Source organism: Salvelinus sp. IW2-2015, linkage group LG11 (assembly GCF_002910315.2).
Source record: "Salvelinus sp. IW2-2015 linkage group LG11, ASM291031v2, whole genome shotgun sequence".
NCBI classification, from domain to species: domain Eukaryota; kingdom Metazoa; phylum Chordata; class Actinopteri; order Salmoniformes; family Salmonidae; genus Salvelinus; species Salvelinus sp. IW2-2015.
The window spans coordinates 12041528-12069441 of NC_036851.1; the positions used below are offsets into that span (position 1 = coordinate 12041528).

At 46.3% G+C, this 27914-nt stretch overlaps 1 pseudogene; it reads left to right on the forward strand.

Annotated features, from left to right (window-relative positions):
- Positions 1-27914, forward strand: LOC111969826 (inhibitor of nuclear factor kappa-B kinase subunit epsilon-like; annotated as a pseudogene).

The following is a 27914-nucleotide window of genomic DNA, read 5'->3' on the forward strand; positions in this document are numbered from 1 at the left end:
TTCTAGCCAATGAAAGGGCAGGTACGCGTCTGAACAACAAGGTACAATTGAGTTGGTTTCGTTCACTCATAACAACCTAACCATTACGAAACTTCTATCAAATAAGCAATTACATTTTTTTGTCAAGCAAATTCGACACTCTGTCATTGATCTCCATACAAAAATGATTCAACTCGTTTTCATGGACAGATTTTGGGCAGAGTAAACCGTATTTCCACTGAAATCTTCAAACATAACCCCATTCAGTGACGGACAATACATTGGGAATTGTCATCGGATTTGTTGGGAAACGTCAGAGAAATGTGTGCAATCGAATAACGTTAGTTCGAAGTTGTTTGTCACTTCTCACCACTGTGGGGAGAATCGAGGCTGGTAGGATACTTTTATTCAATTAATCGAGCCTTTATTTTGGACAAAATTGGCAATACTTTCCTATCCGTTTTCAAATATGTATTTTACAATTGTCTGCAGTGTTGTGTAGAAAATAGTTTTCTGTGTCTATTTTCTGTGTTTAACACCGCCCTGTCAGAAATCCCATCACAGTTGTGACAACACCTGGCGGGTCTCGTCTGAGAACGTTTTACATTGTATCCCCGGCTGCAACAGATGTGTATCAACGGTACCATAGACGTATGATTCGAAGCAGTTGTATGTATTGTAACGACCCTGGGTTTATAAGCGCGGAAATCGACTCTGCCGCACGAGCATGCTTTTGCGGCACAGTCGATAGCGCGCCGGACCTCGGGCTAGAAGGTTGAGGGTTCGATACCCGCTCCCTGCCTGTTTCATGACAGTATCATATAATGTAACCGGTAGTCTCTCTATTCACTTGACAATTTGAGAACTTCGTTCACCTGTTTACCTTTCTGACAGGAACGAAGTCCACATTTCCTCTGACTTTATATGAACGCCTTCATTCTTAATTTCCTGTCAATAGGTTTCATTCTGAAGAGAAAGTGTTTCTGTTCTTGACACACAGCCTACATTCCATACCTCAGCCAACCAGACTCCTCCAAAAATGACAGAGAAAATGATTGTGAGCACAGCCAACTACCTGTGGTCACTGGAAGATGTGCTTGGGCACGGGGCCACAGCCAGCATCTATAAGGCCCGCAACAAGGTAGGACTCCAAACTCCCCCTTACAAAAAAGATTGCAGTTACACTTCTTCTTCTTCGGCCATGTTTATAGGCGCTTGGCATCCAACGTTATGGTACATTACCACCTATTGTACTGGAGTGTGGGCCAGAGACAGGGAGAACATATATATTTTTAAATGTAACATTTATTTAACTAGGCAAGTCCGTTAAGAACAAATTCTTATTTACAATGACGGCCTACACCGGCCAAACCCGGACGACGCTGGGCCAATTGTGCTGCGCCCTATGGGACTCAAAATCACGGCCGGTTTTGATACAGCCTGGATTCGAAACCAAGGTGTCTGTAGTGACGCCTCAAGAACTACCCGCCAGGCCTGTTGCTCTTAAAGATAACAACATATTTGAGACTATATCTAATTATGTGCTACTCAATATACTCTGAACTCATTTCCTGTATCCACTTCTCCCTCATACTAGATGTCAGCCTCTCTCTTTCCCTCTGATACTCCCCACGCTGTACCAATACATGCTCCACGGTCTCTGTTTCCTGTCAATAATCACACTTTCCTGTTGGATGCTTTCCTATCATATTTAAAGTCTTAATCTACTGGCTGTGTCCCACCCTTATTCAACTGGCTGTGTCCCACCCTTAATCTACTGGCTGTGTCCCACCCTTAATCTACTGGCTGTGTCCCACCCTTAATCTACTGGCTGGGTCCCACCCTTAAAGACTTTAAACTACTGGCACTGGGTCCCACCCGCTTAATCTGCATGGCGCATTCCGATTGTACACCCAACCGTTGATTTCATACAGGCTAGCTGTAGCACGGACACCCTGTAATATTTGCTTACATACAGCTGGTGGTCCCGCAGCTCCTATGAACTGAGACGTACTTGGCGCTGCCACTACTACGTTTAAGTCTTACTGGCTGTGTCCCATCCTTATCTACTGGCTGGTCCCACCCTTAATGCTACTGCTGTGATCCCACCTTAATTTACTTGGCTGGGTCGCCACCCTTAATCTACTGGCTGTGTCCCACCCTTAATCTACTGGCTGTGTCCCACCCTTAATCTACTGGCTGTGTCCCACCCTTATTCAACTGGCTCTGTCCCACCCTTAATCTACTGGCTGTGTCCCACCCTTAATCTACTGGCTGTGTCCCACCCTTAATCTTGTAAAAATAGCCTCCTCTCTTCTTTCCCTTCCTGCCGTCCTCCCCTCCCCGACTTTCATCTGTACTTGAAATAAATGCCTGCCCTTATTATCTCTATTCCACTGCTCCTGCCATCTCTACACCATCACTGTCCATATCAGGCTTTTTGCCTCTGCCTTTCTCATTAAAACTACAACATCAACATTCCCACTACTAAGTGCTTGTTTAGCCAGTATATCAGCTGCCTCATTCCCCTCCACCCTCACATGGGCTGGGACCCAAGTAAAGCTTGTCTGTATGCCCATCTGTCTAATCCTGCCGTGGGTTTGTAGCACCTCATAAAGCAGGTCTTGTCTGCTACGTGAGCTAAAGGACTGCAGACTCATCAACACTGCACATGAATCAGAGCAACAACTAGTCTGTCTGGCTTGACTTCCTCCTCCTGCTGCAATTCCAACAGAATGGCCATCAGCTCCGCTGTATATACAGCCAGATGATCTGTAATACGTTTCCTGACTGCCACCCCACATTCCTGCACTACAAATCCTGACCCAGTATGTCTTGTCCTTGGATCTTTTGAACCATTATGTAAATGGCCACAAAATCCTGATACACAGTATCCAGACGTCTCTTAAACAAATCAGATGGATCAACACCCTCCCTATCTTCCTGTAGTCTCTCCAACACTTCTAGATCAACTACTGGAGGCGGGAGTAGCCATGGTTGATTTACAGGAATAGCTACCGATGGACTAAACTCCCATACAGTCCCATCTCCTTCGCCTGGGTATTACCCACCCACCCAAAGCTTGTGTCCACCCTCTTCCTCCTGGTAAAGAACACTGAGTTCTCTCTACAGAGAACCTGAATCCCCCAAATTAATGCCCACCACTCTACCTCATCAATTGCTTCCTGTACCTTCCGCAAATAACGACCTCCCAATATCCGGCCGTACCTTAGAGTAAACATAATTGATCATGATTGAGAACAATAGAGGACTAATCACGCTCCCCTGCGGTGTACCGTTATCCACCAGGTAGCTGCCTGATAGAGACTTCCCCACCCTCACCTGGATAGACCTTCCGAACAGGAAATCCTTTATCTTTCTCCTACCCCCATAATAATCAAGCTTGATTAACAACCCCTCCTTGCACATTATATCATGGCTTCTCCACATCAAAAAAGACAGCTACAACAGTCTCCTTGTTCACCTGAGCCTTCCTGACCTCTGCTTCTAAGCAGAACACTGGGTCCATAGTTCCCCTACCCTTCCTGAACCCACTCCGATGTGGCGATACTAGCACCCTGCTCTCCAGGAAGTATTGCCCCCACACTCCTCCGTCCACCATGGGACTGCTTTCCTCCTCCTCCCTGAACTCTTAGGTATAGCCTCAGTAGCTGCCCCCACTAACGCTGTTCTCACCCAGTTATTCATACTATCCACATCCCATCTCATATCCACCCGAGCCATCACCTCACTCAGCTCTTGAAACTGATCCCACTTTGCCCTTCCTGTCTCTTATACACATCTAGATGTGTATAAGAGACAGATGATAAACTCCACAGTCGGTTTGAGCCATGTTTCCTGCACACAAATCACATCAGGCTTAGCTGGACATATCTACAATGAACTGCTTGAACTCCTGCCCATTAGCCAACAGGCTTCGAGCATTCCATTGTAGTACTTACCGCCATAACTAAGATCCAGTAATACATGACTCCACCCTCGGCTGATTGAGGTCATCTGGAACCTCTTCCCAGGTCAACCCTGTCATACTCAGATGTCTCCCAGCAGCCTTCACTATTAGCTGAATCCTCTCTGTTTTAGACTCTACTTTAGCAGTGCTATTGATAGCTCCTGCTATGAACGTCACCAGCTTTCTCTTATCTATGTCAATATCCATATTGATGCTCCAACCCATGTCTCCCTGGAACCTGTATCTCCCTGGACCTGGACCACCCTCACTGCCTCAGCATATGACACCCTTCTCTCCACTCGCACTTGTTGCACCTCCGCTACCTGCTTCCTTGCCTCACACCCACTGTATGCCACGCTATGAGCACCCCCACAGCTGCAGCGCGTAGGCTGTTCACCATCCCCACACTTCTCATACTCATGCCCCTCCACACCTGGCACATTTTCTCTCTACAGGCTGTTGCCACATGCCCAAACCTCTGGCAGTTATAATGTCTTCAAGGCTTCGGTACATGAGCCCTCACATAATAACTCGTATATCCTATGGTTACTTTATTTGGCAGTAACCGGTCCTTGGAAGTGTAACAGAATAGACGGGCTGTCTCCTCTCACTCCACCCCTTGTTGCTGGCAACCTTTGAACATTCACTAGAGCTTTTCCTCTCAACTTTTCTCTTTTATTACTGACACTCACAGGCCCTCCTGTTATCACCCCTTTAATCCACTGCTTCCCTGCTCGATCAGTCCAGCTGCTCCACACCCCCTTAGACTTCCCTATTTGCTTTGCTCAGAGCTGTTTCCCTCTGCGCCATGTCCTGACAGAACACCAACAAACTCCCATCTCTTAACACTTTAGCATTGACAACTTCCCCAATCAACTCTTTTGTCACAGCCGTCAACCTTATCGGACTCATCGCCCCTACTCCCCCTTCCACCCTAAACTTCAGAATCCCTTAATGCTCCTCTTCACCTCCCTGCCCCCCTCGCGACTTGTCTTGCCCTTCCTCGGCACTCTCTACCTCCTCTCTGCTGCTAGCGTTGGAAACTTTGTTGCTCTCCTCAAACTTCCTTTCCCGCCTCCTCTCTGCCTCCATAGACCTCTCGCTCCCCTTCAAACCCCTACACCCTTTCTCTCCCGCTTTCATTTTCTCTTTCTTGCCCCCCCCCCTTTATTTGTACCACTGTGCTCCATACTTGCTTCACTTTCTTCTCTATCACTATCTCCTACCGTCTCTGACCCAGTCACAGCACAGCCGTGACGAACCGCCACCACACCAATAAAGTTTGATTGTCTGCAGTTCCAGTAGTATGATAGGTGTCAAAGTGATCCTCAGAGCCACATCCGGCACACACAGTTGGCTCCCAGGGTCCACATTGAGAATCACTGACCCTGATATACGCCATGTACCATTATATGCGCCAGCATCTCCCCAAATTACACACATCAGCGCGAACACGCACTGTTAAAGTACATCAGAGTATAAGCAAACTTTACTGAATACAAATATAAACGCACCAATGTCCATTACAGGTCATACAATGAAATCTGTCATGTTTTGTCTTTGATCATGTCTTGTCCCTGTGCTTCCCTCTGCTGGTCTTATTAGGTTCTTTCTCTTTCTCTCTCTCTATCGTTCCGTYCCTGCTCCCAGCTGTTTCTCATTCTCCCTACGACCTCATTTACTCTTTCACACCTGTCCCCTATTTTGCCCTCTGATTAGAGTCCCTATTTCTCCCTCTGTTTTCCGCTCCTGTCCTTGTCGGATTCTTGTTTGATGTTTGCTGTTCCTGTGTCCTTGTTCCGCCCTGTCGTGTTCTCTGCCTTCTTCAGATGCTGCGTGTGAGCAGGTGTCTATGTCAGCTACGGCCTGTGCCTTCCTGAAGCGACCTGCAGTCTGTGGTCGCGTCTCCAGTCGTTCCTCTCTATTGACGAGAGGATTTCAGTTTCCTGTTTTGGATTACCATTGATTATATCCAGGAGAATCATTATTTGTTTAATACTGGAATAAAGACTCTGTTACTATTACGTCGCTTTTGGGTCTCCATTCATCAGCATAACAAGCAAGAAATCCGACCAAGATGGACACAGCGACTATGGATTCTCTCAACACTGGTCCGTAGTTCCAGGGAGCAATGCTCGGCAGACACGAGCAGGAATTGTTTGCTGCTCGTCATGCCGTTGAGACCCTGGCCGCTCAGGTCTCCGATCTCTCTGGACAGTTTCAGAGTCTTCGTCTCGTGCCACCAGCTACTTCCTGGTCTTCCGAGTCTCCGGAACCTAGGGTTAATAACCCACATGTTACTCTGGGCAGCCCACTGAGTGTCGCTCTTTTCTCACCCAGTGTGATATTGTGTTCTCTCTCCAGCCAACACGTACTCTATGTAGAGAGCTCGGATCGCTTACGTCATATCACTCCTTACTGGTCGGGGCTCGGGAGTGGGGCACAGCTATCTGGGAGGCAAGGCTGAGTGTTCTAACGATTATCAGAACTTTAAAGAGGAGATGATCCGGGTTTTTGATCGTTCAGTTTTTGGGAAGGAGGCTTCCTGGGCCTGGCTTCCCTATGTCAAGGTGATCGATCCATAACGGATTACTCTATAGAGTTTCGCACTCTTGCTGCATCCAGTGACTGGAACGAGCCGGCGTTGCTCGCTCGTTTTCTGGAGGGACTCCACGCAGAGGTTAAGGATGAGATTCTCTCCCGGGAGGTTCCTTCCAGCGTGGACTCTTTGATTGCACTCGCCATCCGCATAGAACGACGGGTAAGATCTTCGTCACCGAGCTCGTGGAGGAGAGCTCGCGTTAACGGTGTTTGCCTCTCCCGCATCTCAACCATCTCCTCCCACCGGCTCAGAGACTGAGCCCATGCAGCTGGGAGGTATTCGCATCTCGACTAAGGAGAGGGAACGGAGAATCACCAACCGCCTTTGCCTCTATTGCGGTTCTGCTGGACATTTTGTCATGTCATGTCCAGTAAAAGCCAGAGCTCATCAGTAAGCGGAGGGCTACTGGTGAGCGCTAGCTCCTCAGGTCTCTCCATCAAGATCCTGTACTACCTTGTCGGTCCATCTACGCTGGACCGGTTCGGCTGCTTCCTGCAGTGCCTTGATAGACTCTGGGGCTGAGGGTTGTTTTATGGACGAAGCATGGGCTCGGAAACATGACATTCCTCTCAGACAGTTAGGGAAGCCCACGCCCATGTTCGCCTTAGATGGTAGTCTTCTCCCTAGTATCAGATGTGAGACACTACCTTTAACCCTCACAGTATCTGGTAACCACAGTGAGACCATTTCCTTTTTGATTTTTCGTTCACCTTTTACACCTGTTGTTTGGGTCATCCCTGGCTAGTATGTCATAATCCTTCTATTAATTGGTCTAGTATTCTATCCTATCTTGGAACGTTTTTTGTCATGTGAATTGTTTAATGTCTGCTATCCCTCCTGTGTCTTCTGTCCCCTCTACTCAGGAGGAACCTGGTGATTTGACAGGAGTGCCGGAGGAATATCATGATCTGCGCACGGTCTTCAGTCGGTCCAGAGCCAGCTCCCTTCCTCCTCACCGGTCGTATGATTGTTGTATTGATCTCCTTCCGGGGACCACTCCCCCTCGGGTAGACTATACTCTCTGTCGGCTCCCAACGTAAGGCTCTCGAGGATTATCTGTCTGTTTCTCTCGACGCCGGTACCGTGGTGCCTTCTTCCTCTCCCGCCGGAGCGGGATTTTTCTTTGTTAAGAAGAAGGACGGTACTCTGCGCCCCTGCGTGGTTTATCGAGGGCTGAATGACATAACGGTTAAGAATCGTTATCCGCTTCCCCTTATGTCGTCAGCCTCGAGATTTTGCAGGGAGCCAGGTGCTTTACTAAGTTGGACCTTCGTAACGCTTACCATCTCGTACGCATCAGAGAGGGGGACGAGTGGAAAACGGCGTTTAACACTCCGTTAGGGCATTTTGAATACCGGGTTCTGCGTTGCGGTCTCGCTAATGCTCCAGCTGTCTTTCAGGCATTAGTTAATGATGTACTGAGAGACATGCTGAACATTTTTGTTTTCGTTTACCTTGACGATATCCTGATTTTTTCACCGTCACTCGAGATTCATGTTCAGCACGTTCGCCGTGTACTCCAGCGCCTTTTAGAGAATTGTCTCTACGTGAAGGCTGAGAAGTGCGCCTTTCATGTCTCCTCTGTCACTTTTCTCGGTTCTGTTATTTCCGCTGAAGGCATTCAGATGGATCCCGCTAAGGTCCAGGCTGTCAGCGATTGGCCCGTCCCTAAGTCACGTGTCGAGTTGCAGCGCTTTCTCGTTTCGCTAATTTCTATCGGCGTTTCATTCGTAATTTCGGTCAAGTGGCTGCTCCTCTCACAGCTCTGACTTCTGTCAAGACTTGCTTTAAGTGGTCCGGTTCGCCCAGGGAGCTTTTGATCTCCTCAAGAAGCGTTTACATCCGCCCCTATCCTTGTTACTCCTGACGTCACTAAACAATTCATTGTCGAGGTTGACGCTTCAGAGGTGGGCGTGGGAGCCATTCTGTCTCAGCGCTTCCAGTCTGACGATAAGGTCCATCCTTGCGCTTACTTTTCTCATCGCCTGTCGCCATCGGAACGCAACTATGATGTGGGTAACCGCGAACTGCTCGCCATCCGCTTAGCCATAGGCGAATGGCGACAGTGGTTGGAGGGGCGACCGTCCTTTTGTCGTTTGGACTGACCATAAGAACCTTGAGTACATCCGTTCGGCCAAACGACTTAATGCACGTCAAGCTCGTTGGGCGTTGTTTTTCGCTCGTTTCGAGTTCGTGATTTCCTATCGTCCGGGAAATAAGAACACCAAGCCTGATGCCTTATCCCGTCTCTTAGTTCTTCTGTGGCTTCTACCGACCCCGAGGGGATTCTCCCTGAAGGGCGTGTTGTCGGGTTGACTGTCTGGGGAATTGAGAGACAGGTAAAGCAAGCACTCACTCACACTGCGTCGCCGCGCGCTTGTCCTAGTAACCTTCTGTTCGTTCCTGTCTCTACTCGTCTGGCTGTTCTTCAGTGGGCTCACTCTGCCAAGTTAGCTGGCCACCCCGGCGTTCGGGGTACGCTTGCTTCTATTCGCCAGCGGTTTTGGTGGCCTACTCAGGAGCGGGACACGCGCCGTTTCGTGGCTGCTTGTTCGAACTGCGCGCAGACTAAGTCAGGTAACTCTCCTCCTGCCGGTCGTCTCAGACCGCTTCCCATTCCTTCTCGACCATGGTCTCACATCGCCTTAGACTTTATACCGGTCTGCCTTCGTCTGCGGGGAAGACTGTGATTCTTACGGTTATCGATAGGTTCTCTAAGGCGGCACATTTCATTCCCTCGCTAAGCTTCCTTCCGCTAAGGAGACGGCACAAATCATCATTGAGAATGTGTTCAGAATTCATGGCCTCCCGTTAGACGCCGTTTCAGACGAGGTCCGCAATTCACGTCACAGTTTTGGAGGGAGTTCTGTCGTTTGATTGGTGCTTCCGTCAGTCTCTCTTCCGGGTTTCATCCCCAGTCTAACGGTCAAGCAGAAAGGGCCAATCAGTCGATTGGTCGCATATTACGCAGCCTTTCGTTTCGAAACCCTGCGTCTTGGGCAGAACAGCTCCCTGGGCGAGTACGCTCACAACTCGCTTCCTTCGTCTGCTACCGGGCTATCCCCGTTTCAGATAGTCTTGGCTACACCAGCCTCCTCTGTTTTCGTCCCAGCTCGCCGAGTCCAGCGTTCCTCCGCTCAGGCTTTTGTCCAACGTTGTGAGCGCACCTGGAGGAGAGTCAGGTCTGCACTTTGCGTTACAGGGCGCAGACTGTGAGAGCCGCAAATAAACGTAGGATTAAGAGTCCTAGGTATTGTCGCGGTCAGAGAGTGTGGCTTTCCACTCGTAACCTTCCCCTTACGACAGCTTCTCGCAAGTTGACTCCGCGGTTCATTGGTCCGTTCCGTGTCTCCAGGTCGTCAATCCTGTCGCTGTGCGACTGCTTCTTCCGCGACATCTTCGTCGCGTCCACCCTGTCTTCCATGTCTCTTGTGTCAAGCCTTTTCTTCGCGCCCCGTTCGTCTTCCCTCCCCCCCCGTCCTTGTCGAGGGCGCTCCTATTTACAAGGTACGGAAGATCATGGACATGCGTTCTCGGGGACGTGGTCACCATGTACTTAGTGGATTGGGAGGTTACGGTCCTGAGGAGAGGAGTTGGGTTCCATCTCGGGACGTGCTGGACCGTTCGTTGATTGATGATTTCCTTCGTTGCCGCCAGGGTTCCTCCTCGAGTGCGCCAGGAGGCGCTCGGTGAGTGGGGGTACTGTCATGTTTTGTCTTTGATCATGTCTTGTCCCTGTGCTTCCCTCTGCTGGTCTTATTAGGTTCTTTTCTCTTTTCTCTCCTCTATCGTTCCGTTCCTGCTCCCAGCTGTTTCTCATTCTCCCTACGACCTCATTTACTCTTTCACACCTGTCCCCTATTTTGCCCTCTGATTAGAGTCCCTATTTCTCCTCTGTTTTCGCTCCTGTCCTTGTCGGATTCTTGTTTGATGTTTGCTGTTCCTGTGTCCTTGTTCCGCCTGGTGTGTTCTCTGCCTTCTTCAGATGCTGCGTGTGAGCAGGTGTCTATGTCAGCTACGGCCTGTGCCTTCCTGAAGCGACCTGCAGTCTGTGGTCGCGTCTCCAGTCGTTCCTCTCTATTGACGAGAGGATTTCAGTTTCCTGTTTTGGATTACCATTGATTATATCCAGGAGAATCATTATTTGTTTAATACTGGAATAAAGACTCTGTTACTATTACGTCGCTTTTGGGTCTCCATTCATCAGCATAACAGAAATCAGTCAATTGAAATAAATTCATTAGGCCCTAATCTATGGATTGCACATGACTGGGAATACAGATATGCATCTGTTGGTCACAGATTGCAAAACAAAAAAGGTAGTGGTGTGGATCAGGAAACCAGTCAGTATCTGGTGTGACTACTATTTGCCTCATGTAGCGCGACATCTCCTTCACATAGAGTTGCTCAGGCTGTTGATTGTGTCCTGTGGAATGTTGTCCCACTCCTCCTCAATGATGTGCGAAGTTGCTGGATATTGGCAGGAACTGGAACACGCTGTCGTACACGTCGATCCAGAGCATCACACACATGCTCAATGGGTGACATGTCTGGTGAGTATGCAGGCCATGGAAGAACTGGGACAATTTCAGCTTCTAGGAATTGTGTACAGATCCTTGCGACATGGGGACGTGCATTATCATGCTTAAACATGAGGTGATGGTGGCGGATGAATGGGATGACAATGGGCCTCAGGATCTTGTCACGGTATCTCTGCATTCAAATTGCCATCGATAAAATGCAACTGTGTTTGTTGTCCATAGCTTATGCCTGCCCATTCCATAACCCCACCGCCACCATGGGGCGCTCTGTTCACAACGTTGACATCTGCAAACCGCACGCCCACACAACGCCATACTCATGGTCTGCGGTGTGAGGGTGGTTGAATGTACTGCCAAATTCTCTAAAACATCAGAGGAGGAAGCTTATGGTAGAGGAATTAAAATTCTATTCTCTGGCAACAGCTCTGGTGGACATTCCTGCAGTCAGCGTGCCAATTGCAAGCTTCACCAATACTGGAGACATCTGTGGCATTGTGTTGAGTGACAAAACGGCACATTTTAGAGTGGCCTTTCATTGTCCCCAGCACAAGGTGCACCTGTGTGATAATCATGCTGTTTAATCAGCTTCTTGATATGCCACACCTGTCAAATGGATGGATTATCTTGGCAAAGGAGAAATGCTCACTTACAGGGATGTAAACAATTTTGTGCACAAAATTTGAGAGAAATAAGCTTTTTTGTGCACATGGAACATTTCTGGGATCTTATATTTCAGCTCATGAAACATGGGACCAACACTTTACATGTTGCGTTTACATTTGAGTTCAGTCTAGATCAAACACAACAAAGGGTGAGTGAGATGTCATGCGATCGCTAACTTTTGATAACTAACTTGGGGTGTGTGTGTGTGTCCGTGTAGAAGACAGGGCAGCAGGTTGCGGTGAAGGTGTTTAACCTGGTGAGCTACAGTCGTCCATACAATGTTCAGATGAGAGAGTTCGAGATGCTCAGGAGACTCAACCACAACAACATTGTCAAGCTCTTCTCCGTGGAGGAGGTGAGGAGGGAGGAGAGGAACCGAGGCAGGAGGAGAAGATGGGTAGCAACAAACAAGTTTTTTACCTTCATCAAACTCGATTAGTCATGCCCCCACCCCCCCCCCTCTATCTGTCTCTCTGTCTGTAGCTGAAGAGTAAACAGAGTGTGTTGGTGATGGAGTATTGTTCAGGAGGCAGTCTGCTCAGTCTGCTGGTGGAGCCAGAGAACGTCTTCGGTCTACCAGAACCAGAGTTCCTCATAGTACTACATTGTGTAGGTGAGTGTGTGTGTGTGTGTGTGTGTGTGGATGGATGGAGGCGTAGAGAGGTTAGGAGCCGGGGGATGAGAAGGTGCCCCCGCCCATCATTTGGTTGAACCATTCGTCCTATTTCCTCTAGTGCACGGGATGAACCATCTGCGTGAGAACGGGGTGGTGCATCGGGACATTAAGCCTGGGAACATCATTCGTCAGGTGGGAGAGGATGGGAGGTCCATCTATAAGCTAACAGACTTTGGAACGGCCAGAGAACTAGAGGACGATGAGAAGTTTGTCTCCCTCTACGGAACAGAGGAATACCTGGTGAGAGAGAGAAAGAGAGAGAGAGAGAGAGGGAGGAGAGGAGTACAGTACAGAGGGGAGTGAAGAGGAGAGGTAGTGGAGGAGAGAAGACAGGGAGACTATGGGGAGAAGAGGGGAAAGGTAAGCGACAGCGTAGTTTATTAGGATCCCCATTAGCTACTGCACATGCTGCAGCTACTCTTCCTGGGGTTCACATAAAACGTACAAATACTTGACAAAGTACAGACAAGTTATAGACAAGAACAACAGGACGGAGAGGAGAGATTACGTCGAATGTTGTCTCAGACCTGTCTGAGCGTGCAGTGTTTCCTAAGCCTCAGCAGATAACATAAGTTAGGGCAGGTTATGGTATTTAGGGCAGGCTGTGTAATTTAGCGTGTGTGTGTGTGTGTGTGTGTAGCACCCAGACATATATGAGCGTGCAGTGCTGCGGAAACCCCAGCGAAAGGCCTATGGTGTGAGTGTTGACCTGTGGAGTATTGGAGTGACGTTTTACCACGCTGCCGCCGGTACTTTACCCTTCACACCCTACGGAGGACCCCGCAGGAACAAACCCACCATGTAAGTCTGTGTGTGTTGTGTGTTTCATAGCTCCAACAGTTGGTGTGTATGTAATTACTATGGGCAACCTGTAATTACATTAAAATGAACAAGTTATTGCTATTTAATTGATTTGGGATTCCTCAAAACACAACACCAGATGAAACGGGACAATAAAACGCTAGTGTGTTCCTTCTCTGCTCCCACTCTCCCCCTGTCGGTGCCGTGTAGGTATAAGATCACCACAGAGAAGCCGGTTGGGGCCATTGCCGGAGTCCAGAGGGTTGACGACGGCCCTATAGAGTGGAGCTACCACCTGCCACAGAGCTGCCAGCTCTCTCAGTCAGTACCTTGTTTGTGTGTGTTTGTGTCAGACATTTGAGGGACAACTCTTTTTTTTCTTCTCCAAATCCCTCTCCTCTCACTCTTCCACTTCTTCTCCCCCCTCCCCTCTGTGTGTGTAGGGGTCTGAGTGGTCAACTGGTGCCAGTGTTAGCTGGGATACTGGAGGCTGACCAGGAGAAGTGTTGGGCATTTGACCAGTTCTTTTCTGCCACCACAGACATATTACAGAGAGTCTCAGTCCATCTGTTCTCCCTGCAACAGGCCACAACTCACCGCATATACATTCACCACCACAACACGTGAGTATACACCCAAACACACACACACACACTTGCCAGTCTTCACTCACACCCACCTGTGCCCCCACACCTCTCCCGTCTCCCAGGGCGGCCATCTTCCGTGAAGAGGTGGCGTGTCAGACGGGGGTGGGGCTGGAGCAACAGCACTTCCTGTACCTGGGTCATGACCTTTCCCTGGAGGGCTCCATGAAGATGGTCGACTTCCCCCCGACCTCGCCCTCCCAGCCCCTACTGCTGCTCAGCCGCGCCCCAGAGACACACGCTGAACTCCCTTACAGAGAATGTAAGCTGATCCTCCTGGCCCCTTTGGCCCAGACCATTAAATCACTAACCCCCCCCCCCCCCAAAAAAAAACTAAAACATTCACCATCCCCTAGCCACTACTGTGGCCCCCATCGCTACCCCACACAGACACACATGTTTTTCTAATTGATTTAAAACCTGTAAAAAAAAAAGTGTTTTGTCTTCTGTAGCAGAGATGCCCATTATCCCATCCCGGTTTGACCTTGTGGCTGACTGCTCTTTCTGCAAGGTAGGTGTGTCACTCCACACACAGGTCGATCATAGGATCCAGCAGTGTTTGACCAACTGGAAGAGACAGTTAAAACTCTCTGAATGATCTGTTGATGGTGGGGGTTTTCTATTTAGTAAATAAATCACTCTTATTAATCAACCCCCCCCCTTTTTTCTCTCCCATTCTCATCCTCTCCTCCCTCTCATCCCTCTTTTCTCCTCTGTCTAGGCGATCGTAGGAGTGGTCCAGCAGTACCTGAGGATAATGCGTTCCTTACAAACAGACAGAGAGGTGCTCTTACACGGATACTACAGCTACATGTGAGTCACACACACACACACACACACACACACACACACACACACACACACACACCACACGGTTAGAACAAACCAGAAACATCCCATCAATCAGCCATGATGATGCTCTCCTCTCTGTCCATCCGTCCCCCACTCCCAGTGAGAAGGTGCGTAGGGAGTGTGGCGACGTGATACTTGGTATCAGCACGGTCAACACGAGACTGCAGTCCTGCCACAGCTCTGAGCAAGGCTACACACACTGTGAGTGACAAGACCACGTACACACGGTCGCATACGAACACTTACAATCTCAGTCATTGTAACATTGCGAGCAATGACACCTAAACCTGTTGTAGCAATACTTTCATGTATCTATCACCCTGCCTCCTGTCTCCTCTCATCCTGTCCTCCATCCTCTCCTCTTGCAGAGCCAGTTAACATTGACACTACAGCTCTTGAAAACATCCAGAAGCTGCGACTGGTGAGAGATATCAGGTTGCAACCACATGAGGCTGCTGAAGAGAGAAGGGCTCATATAAATGTCCGGAACCGAGTCAATGGAATGGCATCAACACCTGGAGACCATGTGTTTGATACCATTCCATTAATTCCGCTCCAGTCATTACACAAGCCTGCCCTGATTACCCCCCCCCCCCCCCCAATTAAGGTGCCACACAACCTGAGGTTGAAACTGACTGGGGAATGGTCCTTGGTCTTGGCTGTCTCTCTAGAGATGGTGTTGTTTGTCCTTTTCTCTCCATGTAGATCAGGGAGAACCTGCCAGTGTACACCGGGCGATCCGGGAGTTCCAGACCGTTTACAACACTTCACTTAGAACTGACCACACACTCTGAGTGCTGGCTGAGGACAAGAGGTGAGACTTTCTTCATAATGTTTATATCTATCCCTTATTCCACTCCTATAGACGAATCTATTCAAGGGCTCTGGCCAAGGGATTGTAGTGTGCAGAGAGCTGGGGTTAAAATGGTGTCTGATGTGAACTCTGACCTCTACAGCATCCAGAAGATGGAGGTCCTTCTAGAGAAAATCATGGCCATTCACCAACAGTACCGAAAGACCAACTGACTAGAAGTACGTGTGTGTGTGTGTGTCCTTGCATGTCTAACATGTGCTCCTGTGTATTGTGTGCTTATTACATCTATGTTGGTTGTTCTAGCGCTTCTCTTCAATGATGAGCAGATACAAGTTTGAGAAGTGAGTATGTCAGCGTTGTTTCTAAGGAAAATGTGTGTGTGTATACATACATACATACATACATGCATGCATGCATGCATACACACACACACACACACACACACACACACACACACACACACCACACACACACACACACACAGTCAAAAGTTTGGACACACCTACTCATTCAAGGGTTTTCTTTATTTTTACTATTTTCCACATTGTAGAATAATAGTGAGGACATCAAAACTATGAAATAACACATATGGAATCATGTAGTAACCAAAAAGTTTTTTAATCAAAATATATTCTATACTTGAGATTCTTCAAAGTAGCCACCTTTGCCTTGATGACCGTTTGCACATCTCTTGCATTCTCTCAACCAGCTTCATGAGGTAGTCACCTGGAATGCATTTCAATTAACAGGTGTGCCTTGTTAATTTGTGGAATTTCTTTCCTTCTTAATGCATTTGAGCCAATCAGTTGTTGTGACATGGTAGGGGTGGTATACAGAAGATAGCCCTATTTGGTAAAAGACCAAGTCCATATTATGGCAAGAACAGTTCAAATAAGCAAAGATAAACGACAGTCCAGCATTACTTTAAGACATGAAGGTCAGTCAATCCAGAAAATGTCAAGAACTTTGAAAGTTTTTTCAAGTGCAGTCGCTAAAACCATCAAACACTATGATGAAACTAGCTCTCGTGAGGACCGCCACAGGAAAGGAAGACCCAGAGTTTCCTCTACTGCAGAGGATAGGTGCATTAGAGTTACCAGTCTCAGAATTTGCAGCCCAAAATAAATGCTTCAGAGTTACAGACACAGATCTCAACATCAACTGTTCAGAGGGAACTGTGTAAATCAGGCCTTCATGGTCTAATTGCTGCAAAGAAACCACTACTAAAGGACACCAATAAGAAGAAGAGACTTGCATGGGCCAAGAAACACGAGCAATGGACATTAGACCGGTGGAAATCTGTCCTTTGGTCTGATGATTCCAAATTTGAGATTTTTGGTTCCAACCGCCGTGTCTTTGTGAGACGCAGAGTAGGTCAACAGATGATCTCCGCAGGTGTGGTTCCCACCGTGAAGCATGGATGAGGCACACTTAACCAGCATGGCTACCGCTGCATTCTACAGCGATGCACCATCCCATCTGGTTTGGGCTTAGTCCCACTATCATTTATTTTTCAACAGGATAATGACCCAAAACACCTCCAGGCTGTGTAAGGGCTATTTGACCAAGAAGGAGAGTGATGGAGTGCTGCATCAGATGACCTGGCCTCCACAATAACCCGACCTCAACCCAATTGAGATGGTTTGGGATGAGTTTGACCGCAGTGTGAAGGAAAAGCAGCCAACAAGTGCTCAGCATATGTGGGAATTCCTTCAAGACTGTTGGAAAAGCATTCTAGGTGAAGCTGGTTGAGAGTGCCAAGAGTGTGCAAAGTTGTCATCAAGGCAAAGGGTGGCTACTTTGAAGAATCTCAAATATAAAATATATTTTTGATTTGTTTAACACTTATTTGGTTACTACATGATTCCATATGTGTTTTTTCATAGTGTTAATGTCTTCACTATTATTGTACAATGTAGAAAATAATAAAAATAAAGAAAAACCCTGGAATGAGTAAGTGTGTCCAGGCTTTGACTGGTACTGTATGTGTAACACCTCTCTCTGTCTGTCCCAGGATCAGCCTGTTGTCCCATATAAAGCGTGTAAAGTGTCTCCTTAGAGAGGACTTTCTACAGAAGTACCGAGACCTGCTGGCCTCAGCATTTACCTGGAGCAGGTCAGACACACACACACTCACTAACACATATACACACACCGTTTAGAGATATCAACTTTGTTCCTCTCTTCATGCTATTGTGTTTTTCTTTATTTGTGTATTTGTTAGTGTTCTCCATGAGATGCAGTGCAGGCTGTCAGAATTGGGCAATTTCTCCCGAGGGCTGATGGGGGACCTGGAGATATGTGAGGAGCGCCAGAACAAGGTTGACCCTTAACTATAATATTTTTGTATTTTTTTAAAGATATTGATGGGGGAAAAATGGACCCTTAAAGGCCCAGTTCAGTCCAAATTCAGTTTTACCTGTGTTTTATATCATATTGTACAACGGATGAGGAAACTGTAAAAGTGTGTATTTTTTTCAGTGTTATGTCCTGATAGTTGCTGGTTGAAAATACAATCTACAAAGGACCTTCTAATCAGCAGGTTTGCATGGGCAGGAGTTTCGGCTTTCCATGGTGACATCACCATGCAGTAAATTGGTTAATCGACGAATGTCAGAGTTCCAAACCTGTAACAGTAACCGTAACAGCTAGTTTCAGTTTTCCCCTCCCCACTCAGACAGTCCTAGCAAAATTCTTGCTTGTTGTTGTTGCTTAAAGCTATTTTGCCCATTTTTATGGAAATCTATTAGTTAGATATTTATATAAAAACGTCTGCATTGGGCTTTAAAAAATAATAATATATACAGTGCCTTTGGAAAGTATTCAGACCCCTTGACTTTTTCCACATTACAGCCTTATTCTAAAATGTATATATTTTTTACATCTCATAACAGAGCAAAAACTGGTTTTTAGAAATGTTTGCTAAATTATAAAAATACTAAAAACGATCTAATTTACATACAGTACCAGTAAAAAGTTTGGACACACTTACTCATTCCAGGGTTTTTCTTTATTTTTACTATTTTCTACAATGTACAATAATAGTGAAGACATCAAAGCTATGAAATAACACATATGGAATCATGTAGTAACCAAATAATTGTTAAACAAATCAACAAAATATTTTAAACAGTTGAAGTCGGAGTTTACATTCACCTTAGCCAAATACATTTAAACTCAGTTTCACAATTCCTGACATTTAATTCTAGTAAAAATTCCCTGCCTTAGGTCAGTTAGAATCACCACTTTATTTTAAGAATGCTCGCACACGCTTTTTCAGTTCTGCCCACAAATGTTCTATAGGATCGAGGTCAGGGCTTTGTGATGGCCACTCCAATACCTTGACTTTGTTGTCCTTAAGCCATTTTGCCACAACTTTGGAAGTATGCTTGGGGTCATTGTCCATTTGGAAGACCCATTTGTAACCAAGCTTTAACTTCCTGACTGACGCCTTGAGATGTTGCTTCAATATATCCACATAATTTTCCGTTCCTTCGATGATTGGCCAACCTATTTGTGAAGTGACCAGACCCTCCTGCAGCAAAGCACCCTCACAACATGATGCTGCCACCCCCATGCTTCACGGTTGATGGTGTTTCTTCTGCTTGCAAGCTTCCCATTTTTCTCCAAACATAACGATGGTCATTATGGCCAAACATTTCTATTTTTGTTTCTCAGACCAGAGGACATTTCTCCAAAAAGTACGATCTTTGTCCCCGAGTGCAGTTGCAAACCGTTGTCTGGCTTTTTTATGGCGGTTTTGGAGCAGTGGCTTCTTCCTTGCTGAGCAGCCTTTCAGGTATTGTCGTTATAGGACTTGTTTTACTGTGGATATAGATACTTTTGTACCTGTTTCCTCCAGCATCTTCACAAGGTCCTTTGCTGTTGTTCTGGGATTGATTTGCACTTTTCGCACCAAAGTATGTTCATCTCTAGGAGACAGAATGTGTCCTCTTCTGAGCGGTATGACGGCTGCGTGGTCCCGTGGTGTTTTATACTTGCGTACTATTGTTTGTACAGATGAACGTGGTACCTTCAGGCGTTTGGAAATTGCTTCCAAGGATGAACCAGACTTGTGGAGGTCTACAATTTTTTTCTGAGGTCTTGGCTGATTTATTTGATTTTCCCATGATGTCAAGCAAAGAGGCACTGCGTTTGAAGGTAGGCCTTGAAATACATCCACAGGTACACTCCAATTGACTCAAATGATGTCAATTAGCCTATCAGAAGCTTCTAAAGCCATGAATAATTTTCTGGAATGTTCCAAGCTGTCACAGTCAACTTAGTGTATTTAAACTTCTGACCCACTGGAATTGTGATACAGTGAAATAATCTGTCTGTAAACAATTGTTGGAAAAATTACTTGTGTCATGCACAAAGTAGATGTCCTAACCGACTTGCCAAAACTATAGTGTGTTCACAAGAAATTTGTGGAGTGGTTGAAAAACGAATTTTAATGACTCCAACCTAAGTGTATGTAACTTCTGACTTAAACTGTGTATATATATACAGTGGGGAGAACAAGTATTTGATACACTGACAATTTTGCAGGTTTTCCTACTTACAAAGCATGTAGAGGTCTGTAATTTTTATCATAGGTACACTTCAACTGTGAGAGAGGAATCTAAAACAAAAATCCAGAAAATCACATTGTATGATTTTTAAGTAATTATTTTGCATTTTATTGCATGACATAAGTATTTGATACATCAGAAAAGCAGAACTGAATATTTGGTACAGAAACCTTAGTTTGCAATTACAGAGATCATACGTTTCCTGTAGTTCTTGACCAGGTTGCACACACTGCAGCAGGGATTTTGTCCCACTCCTCCATATCCTTCAGGTTTCGGGGCTGTCGCGGGCAATACGGACTTTCGGCTCCCTCCAAGATTTTCTATTGGGTTCAGGTCTGGAGACTGGCTAGGCCACTCCAGGACCTTGAGGATGCTTCTTATGAGCCACTCCTTAGTTGCCCTGCTGTTGTTTCGGGTCGTTGTCATGCTGGAGACCCAGCCACGCCATCTTCAATGCTCTTACTGAGGGAGAGGTTGTTGGTCAAGATCTCGCGATACATTGGCCCCATCCATCCTCCCCTCAATACGGTGCAGTCGTCCTGTCCCTTTGCGAAAAGCATCCCCAAAGAATGATGTTCCCACTTCCATGCTTCACGGTTGGGATGGTGTTTCTTGGGGTTGTACTCATCTTCTATTCCTCCAAACACGGCGAGTGGAGTTTAGAGCAAAAAGCTCTATTTTTGTCTCATCAGACACATGACCTCCTCCCATTCCTCCTCTGGATCATCCAGATGGTCATTGGCAAACTCCAGACGGGCCTGGACATGCGCTGGCTTGAGCAGGGACCTTGCGTGCGCTGCAGGATTTTAATCCATGACGGCGTAGTGTGTTACTAATGGTTTTCTTTGAGCTGTGGTCCAGCTCTCTTCAGGTCATTGACCAGGTCTGCCGTGGTAGTTCTGGGCTGATCCCTCACATCCTCATGATCATTGATGCCCCACGAGGTGAGATCTTGCATGGAGCCCAGACCGAGGGTGATTGACCGTCATCTTGAACTTCTTCCATTTTCTAATAATTGTGCCAACAGTTGTTGCTCTTCTCACAAGCTGCTTGGCTATTTCCTGTAGCCATCCAGCCTTGTACAGGTCTACAATTTATCCCTGATGTCCTTACACAGCTCTCTGGTCTTGGCCATTGTGGAGAGGTTGGGAGTCTGTTTGATTGAGTGTGTGGACAGGTGTCTTTTATACAGGTAACGAGTTCAAACAGGTGCAGTTAATACAGGTAATGAGTGGAGAACAGGAGGGCTTCTTAAAGAAAAACTAACAGGTCTGTGAGAGCCGGAATTCTTACTGGTTGGGGTAGGTGATCAAATACTTATGTCATGCAATAAAATGCAAATTAATTACTTAAAAATCATACAATGTGATTTTCTGGATTTTTGTTTTAGATTCCGTCTCTCACAGTTGAAGTGTACCTATGATAAAAATGACAGACCTCTACATGCTTTGTAAGTAGGAAAACCTGCAAAATCGGCAGTGTATCAAATACTTGTTCTCCCCACTGTATATATATATATATTGATGGGGGAGGTTGACCCTTAGTCTTTAACCCCTTACAACTAATCTCTAGCATCAACCCCACACCAATAGGTGGCTTTGAAGGTAACATTGACCATCGTTCTCCTCAGGCCCTGGACCAAGTCCTGCTCAGAGCTCAGCCAGGACAGACAGGATCAGGGGGAGGCCATAGAAACACCCAGGGACAAGGACCACATGTTCATCAGGTACGTGTGTTTTTGGTTTTACTATCCCTGTGGGGATCGGAAGTCCTCAAAAGAATAGTAAAACAAGGAAAATTGGGACAAGTGTGGGCATTTCCCCACAAGGGAAAAGGCTATTTTAGGCTTAGGGGTTAGGGTAACAATTAGGGTTAGGTTTATGGGTTTTGGGTTAAGGTTAGGGTTTTAGGTTTTATTTGCACCAAAGAAAAACAAGTGAAAGACAAAACAGACTAATTGGTATTTGTAGATGAAAGTGCATAATTGGAGTATATTAATGTTGTAGATAGACAATATGAGTTTCTTAAACAGAAGGGAGAGTTAGAGGTGGCTAGTCTTGCAAATGTATTCTGTGTGATGAATCATTTAGGTAGGTAGGAACCATATGTACTGGCCCAGACAATATTGCAGTAAATGAGATATGGGTAAATAAAGCTGTAGTATAGTGTTACATGCTGACCGCACTGCGTACACGTGCACCATCGCTCGCATTTTGATTTTGTCCACCCGCAACAGACGCGATCAGGACACGCAGGTTGAAATATCAAAACGAACTCTGAATCAACTATATTCATCAACTATAAGCGTTAAAACATTTTTGGCAATTTAGCTAGCTAGCTTGCTGTTTATTTGTCCTGGGATATAAACATTGGGATGTGCATTTCAGGTAAAATAACAAGGTCTTCTACTGGGACAATTAATCCACATTTAAAAGGGTAAACCCAGTTTGTTTCTAGTAAGAAAACCAGCCCCGTCGCGGACCAGGATGTCTTGCTCCCAGACAGGCTAAACAACTTTTTTGCCCGCTTTAGCAGGACAGATATGATGCATGCAGGTCCTCTACCAAAACCGTGCGGCTCTCCTTCACTGCAAAGGAGCCCGAGGATACATTAAACGTGTTAACCCTCGCAAGGCTGCAGGCCAAGACGGCTTCAGCCGCGTTCCTCAGAGCATGCGCAGACCAGCTGGCTGGTGTGTTTACGGACATATTAACATCTATCCTTATCCCAGTCTGCTGTTCCCACATGCTTCAAGAGGGCACCATTGTTCCTGTTCCAAGAAAGCTAAAGTATGAGCTACGACTACGCCCGTAGCACTCATTCGTCATCAATGAGTGCTTTGAGAGACTAGTCAAGGACCATATCCCTCACACCTACCGGACACCCTAGCCACCAATTTGCTTACCGACCCAATAGGTCCGACGGCGCGCAATCGCAACCACACTGCACACTGCCCTACCCTCTGGACAAGAGGAATACCCATGTGAGAATGTCTGTCATCGGATTACAGCTCAGCATTTAAACACCATGTACCTCCAAATCGTCATCAAGCTCGAGACCTGGGTCTCGACCCGCCTGTGCAACTGGGTCCTGGATCCTGACGGCGCGCCCCAGGTGGTGAGGGTAGGTAACAACATCTCCACCCCGCTGATCTCACAACTGGGGCCCACAAGGTGCCGTTCTGAGCCCTCTGCTGTACCTGTTCACCCACGACTGCGTGGCCATGCACGCTCAACTCAATAACAGATTTGCGGATGACCTACAGTGGTAGGCTGATTACCAACAACGACGAGACGGCCTACAGGGAGGAGGTGAGGGCCCCGGAGTGTGGCAGGAAATAACTCACACTCAAGCGTCAACAAACAAGGAGATTGTGTTGGGACTTCAGGAACAGCAGAGGGAGCCCCCTATCCACATCGACGGGTCAGTAGTGGAGAAGGTGGAAAGTTTTAAGTCCTCGGTGTACACATCAGGACAACTGAATTGGTCCACACAAGACGCGTTGTGAAGATGGGCAGCAGCGCCTCTCAACTCAGGAGGCTGAAGAAATTCGGCTTGTCACCAAAGCATCACAAACTTCTACAGATGCACATCGAGAGCATCCTGTCGGCTGTTCACCGCCTGGTACGGCAACTGCTCCGCCCACAACCGTAAGGCTCTCCAGAGGTAGTGAGGTCTGCAGAACGCATCAGCGGGGAACACTACCTGCCTCCAGGACACCTACACACACGATGTCACAGGAAGCCATAAAGATCATCAAGGACAACAACCCCCAAGCACATGCTGTTACCCGCTATCATCCAGAAGGCGAGGTCAGTACAGGTGCATCAAAGCAGGGACGAGAGACTGAAAAACAGCTTCTACTCTCAAGGCCATCAGACTGTTAAACAGCCACACTAACATTTAGCGGCCGTGCCAACATACTGACTCAACTCAGCACTTTAAAAATGGGAATGATGGAAATTATGTAAAAATGTACCACTAGCACTTTAAACAATGCCTTAATAAATGTTTACATACCTACTTACCTCCTCATATGTATATGTATGTACTTCTATTATGCTACTGCATCTTGCTCTTTATGTATACATGACACTAGCCACTTTAAACTATGCCATTTATGTTTACATACCCTACAGTACTCATCTCATATGTATATACCGTACTCTATACATCTACTGCAGTCTATGCTATCCGTTCTGTACCACCACTCATTCATATATCTTTATGTACATATTCTTTATCCCTTTACACTTGTGTGTGTGTATAAGGTAGTAGTTGTGGAATTGTTAGGTTAGATTACTTGTTGGTTATTACTGCATTGTCGGAACTAGAAGCACAAGCATTTCGCTACACTCGCATTAACATCTGCTAACCATGTGTATGTGACTAATAAAATTGGAATTTGAAATTTTTTAATCTCTCCTCCTTCAGGCTTCTTCTTCTTTGGACTTTATATGGCGGTTGGCAACCAACTTTAAGGTGCATTACCACCCCCAACTGGACTGGAGTGTGTACCTCAGTTCATCTTTCAATCACCTACGTGGGTATATGCTCCTAAAAACCAGTGAGGAGATGGGAGAGGTGGGACTTTTTTTATTTTACCTTTATTTAACTAGGCAAGTCAGTTAAGAAAAAAATCTTATTTTCAATGACTGCCTAGGAACAGTGGGTTTAACTGCCTGTTCAGGGGCAGAAGGACAGATTTGTACCTTGTCAGCGCGGGGATTCGAACTTGCAACCTTTTCGGTTACTAGTCCAACGCTCTAACCACTAGGCTACCTGCCGCCCCTTGCAGTGCATCAAGCGTCACAAAGAGAACCAAGTTCTATTTTAGCGTCTGGCTACGCAGACACGCGCAAGCTGTGTAGGTGCAGTGATTGAATAACATGTATGTACATTTATTTTCAGCGCTTGCGACGTGGGCGGTGTGGTCAGCGTGTTAGAAAACAAGCCTGATGAACACATTTTATTTTCCTGATGATCCCGACGGACTTCACCACGTTGCTGCAGACAAAGTGTTTATCTTTCCAGGACAACTTTTCATCAACTAGAACACCAATTGAGATTCCGGCTCTCTTTTTTTTTTTTTTTTTTAAACAACATTTATTATTCTTACCAGTGACTACAATTTTGATTCACTAATCAATGAAGCCAACTCAGGCATGGCCAAGTTTTCTGAATGGTTCCAGAGAAACAAATTATTTCTCGGATTTTAGAAAAACATGGAGGTACAGATATTTGTCCATAATTTGTCAAATATCTTAGATCCCCAGAGTTATAGAGGGCGACAATTTTGGCACTTTTCAAAGATTTAGGAACAATAGCTGTCTTATTTCCAACATTAAATTGAGATGGGATAGCTGTAGAAGCCTTTTTCTTATTCAACAGATGATTGATGATTTTCCAAGTTGACTTTACTGTATATTGTTTGAAGATTCTTGGAATTTGGTAGTAAATATTTCAAGGGTTAAAGGTCTTCACGGATCCACCTGTACCCGATCTGGGACCCGAGCGGGTCCGGATCCAGAATTTTAAATAATGTCTCAGGTATGTGTAATTTTAACTGACTTGTCCTGAAGAACCCATACAGATGAAAGAGATCCTTGCCTTTCACGAGAGTGGCCAATCGTAAGTCATCGAAACGGCAATAGGCTGCAGTCATAGAGCCTCCGTGTGTGATAAAAGTTAGGAGATGTCTAATCAATAGCAGATGGAATTAAAAGTTGAAGGATGCAACGATCAAGAGCCAACAGGTAGGCTGTTCTTAATATATAAATATTAAATATTATAATCATAATATATAAATATTATAATATAAATATTATAAATCTAATATAAATCTTATAAATATTCTGAATGGAGTTGTTAGGATGAGAAATATTCTGAATGGAGTTGTTAGGATGAGAAAGCGTTAGCTAGCTTGTCCCGGTTTGATGCAGTCAAGACAGATACTACGTAATCATACATTATATTTATATATATATATATACACATATATTTATATATATGTGTATGTGTATATATATATATATGTGACTTTCAACGTGGTACTGTCATAGGATGCCACCTTTCCAACAAGTCAGTTTGTCAAATTTCTGCCCTGCTAATGCTGCCCCGGTCAACTGTAAGTGCTGTTGTTGTGAAGTGGAAATGTTTAGGAGCAACAAAGGCTCTGCCACGAAGTGGTACACCACACAAGCTCACAGAAAGGGACCGCAGAGTGCTGAAGCACGTGGCGCGTAAAATTCTTCTGTCCTCAGTTGCAACACTCACTACCGAGTTCCAAACTGTCTCTGCAAGCAACGTCAGCACAAGAACTGTTTGTCTGGAGCTTCATGAAATTGGTTTCCATGGCCGAGCAGCCGCACACAAGCCTAAGATCACCATGCTCAATGCCAAGCGTTGGCTGAAGTGGTGTAAAGCTCGCCGCCATTGGACTCTGGAACAGCGGAAACGCATTCTCTTGGGTGATGAATCGCACTTCACCATCTGGCGGTCCGACGGATTAATCTGAGTTTGGCGGATGCTACCTGCCCCAATGCCTAGTGCCAACTGTAAAGTTTAGTGGAGGGATGTTTTTTTCTCTTCATGGTTCCAGTGAAGGGAAATCTTTATGCTGGAGTATACAATGACATTCGACACAATTCTGTGCTTCCAACTTTGTGGCAACAGCTTGGGGAAGGCACTTCAGCATGATGATGACCCTGTGCACAAAGCGAGATCCATACATTTTATTTATTTTTTACATTTTAGTAATTTTAGCAGACACTCTTATCCGGAGTGACTTTTAATACTTTTTCCGTACTGGTCCCCTGTGGGAATCGAACCCACAACCCTGGCGCTACAATGCTCTACCAACTGAGTTAAACGGGACTATAGAGAAATATTTTGTTAGAATCGGTGTGGAAGAACTTGACTGGCCTGCACAGAGCCCTGACCTCAACCCAATCGAACACCTTGGATGAATTGGAACACCGAGTGCAAGCCAGGCCTAATCGCCCAATATCAGTGCCCGACCTCACTAATGCTCTCGTGGCTGAATGCTGCGGGGACTTGCTTCCAATGTTCCAACATCTAGTGGAAAGCCTTCCCAGAATATATTTTCTGCTGCTTCCCTCACTCTGTTTGGATCGGACCAGGTGTATACGGAACGGGTGTAGTTGTCCTCGGGTCCGTTCGGAACGGGTCTTTTATATATAAAATATGTATTTATGCGGTCCGGGTGAGAAAGCCCCAGGTCCATTTTGGAACGGGTCCAACTTTTTGAGCCCGTGAAGACCCTTAGTTATGTCTAGGGAAAATAGGATTTTGAATGGGAATCAATTGATTGGTCCCCACAAGGATAGTAAAACAAATGTGTGTGTGTGTGTGTGTGTACGTAACTACGTGTGTCAGTTTACATACATATGTGCGTGCGTAAGTGATTGGCTGCCTGCCTTCCTGCATGTGTGTGTAAAACCCTGTGTTTTTATTGTTGTGTGTCCAGGATGCACCGGCTAAAGGGGAAGATTTAAGATAGTGGTGATAGTTGCCATGCAACAACAGCATCATCATTGAGTGGTCAGTGGCCTTAACCCCTAACGCCTAAGTTTAGCGCCTAAACCCTAACCCTTAACTCTACCGCTAACCTCCTATCCCTGCGAGATTACGCATAGTTGGCCCCTCAGTTGTTTCATCTGAAGGACAAACTGTAGTATCACTCATTAAGACGTGACTATTTGTCTCCTGCAGTTCTGGAGCTGTTAACTCTGCAACCATGCTGGAGCCTGATCGACCCAGACCCATGGGACTGTGA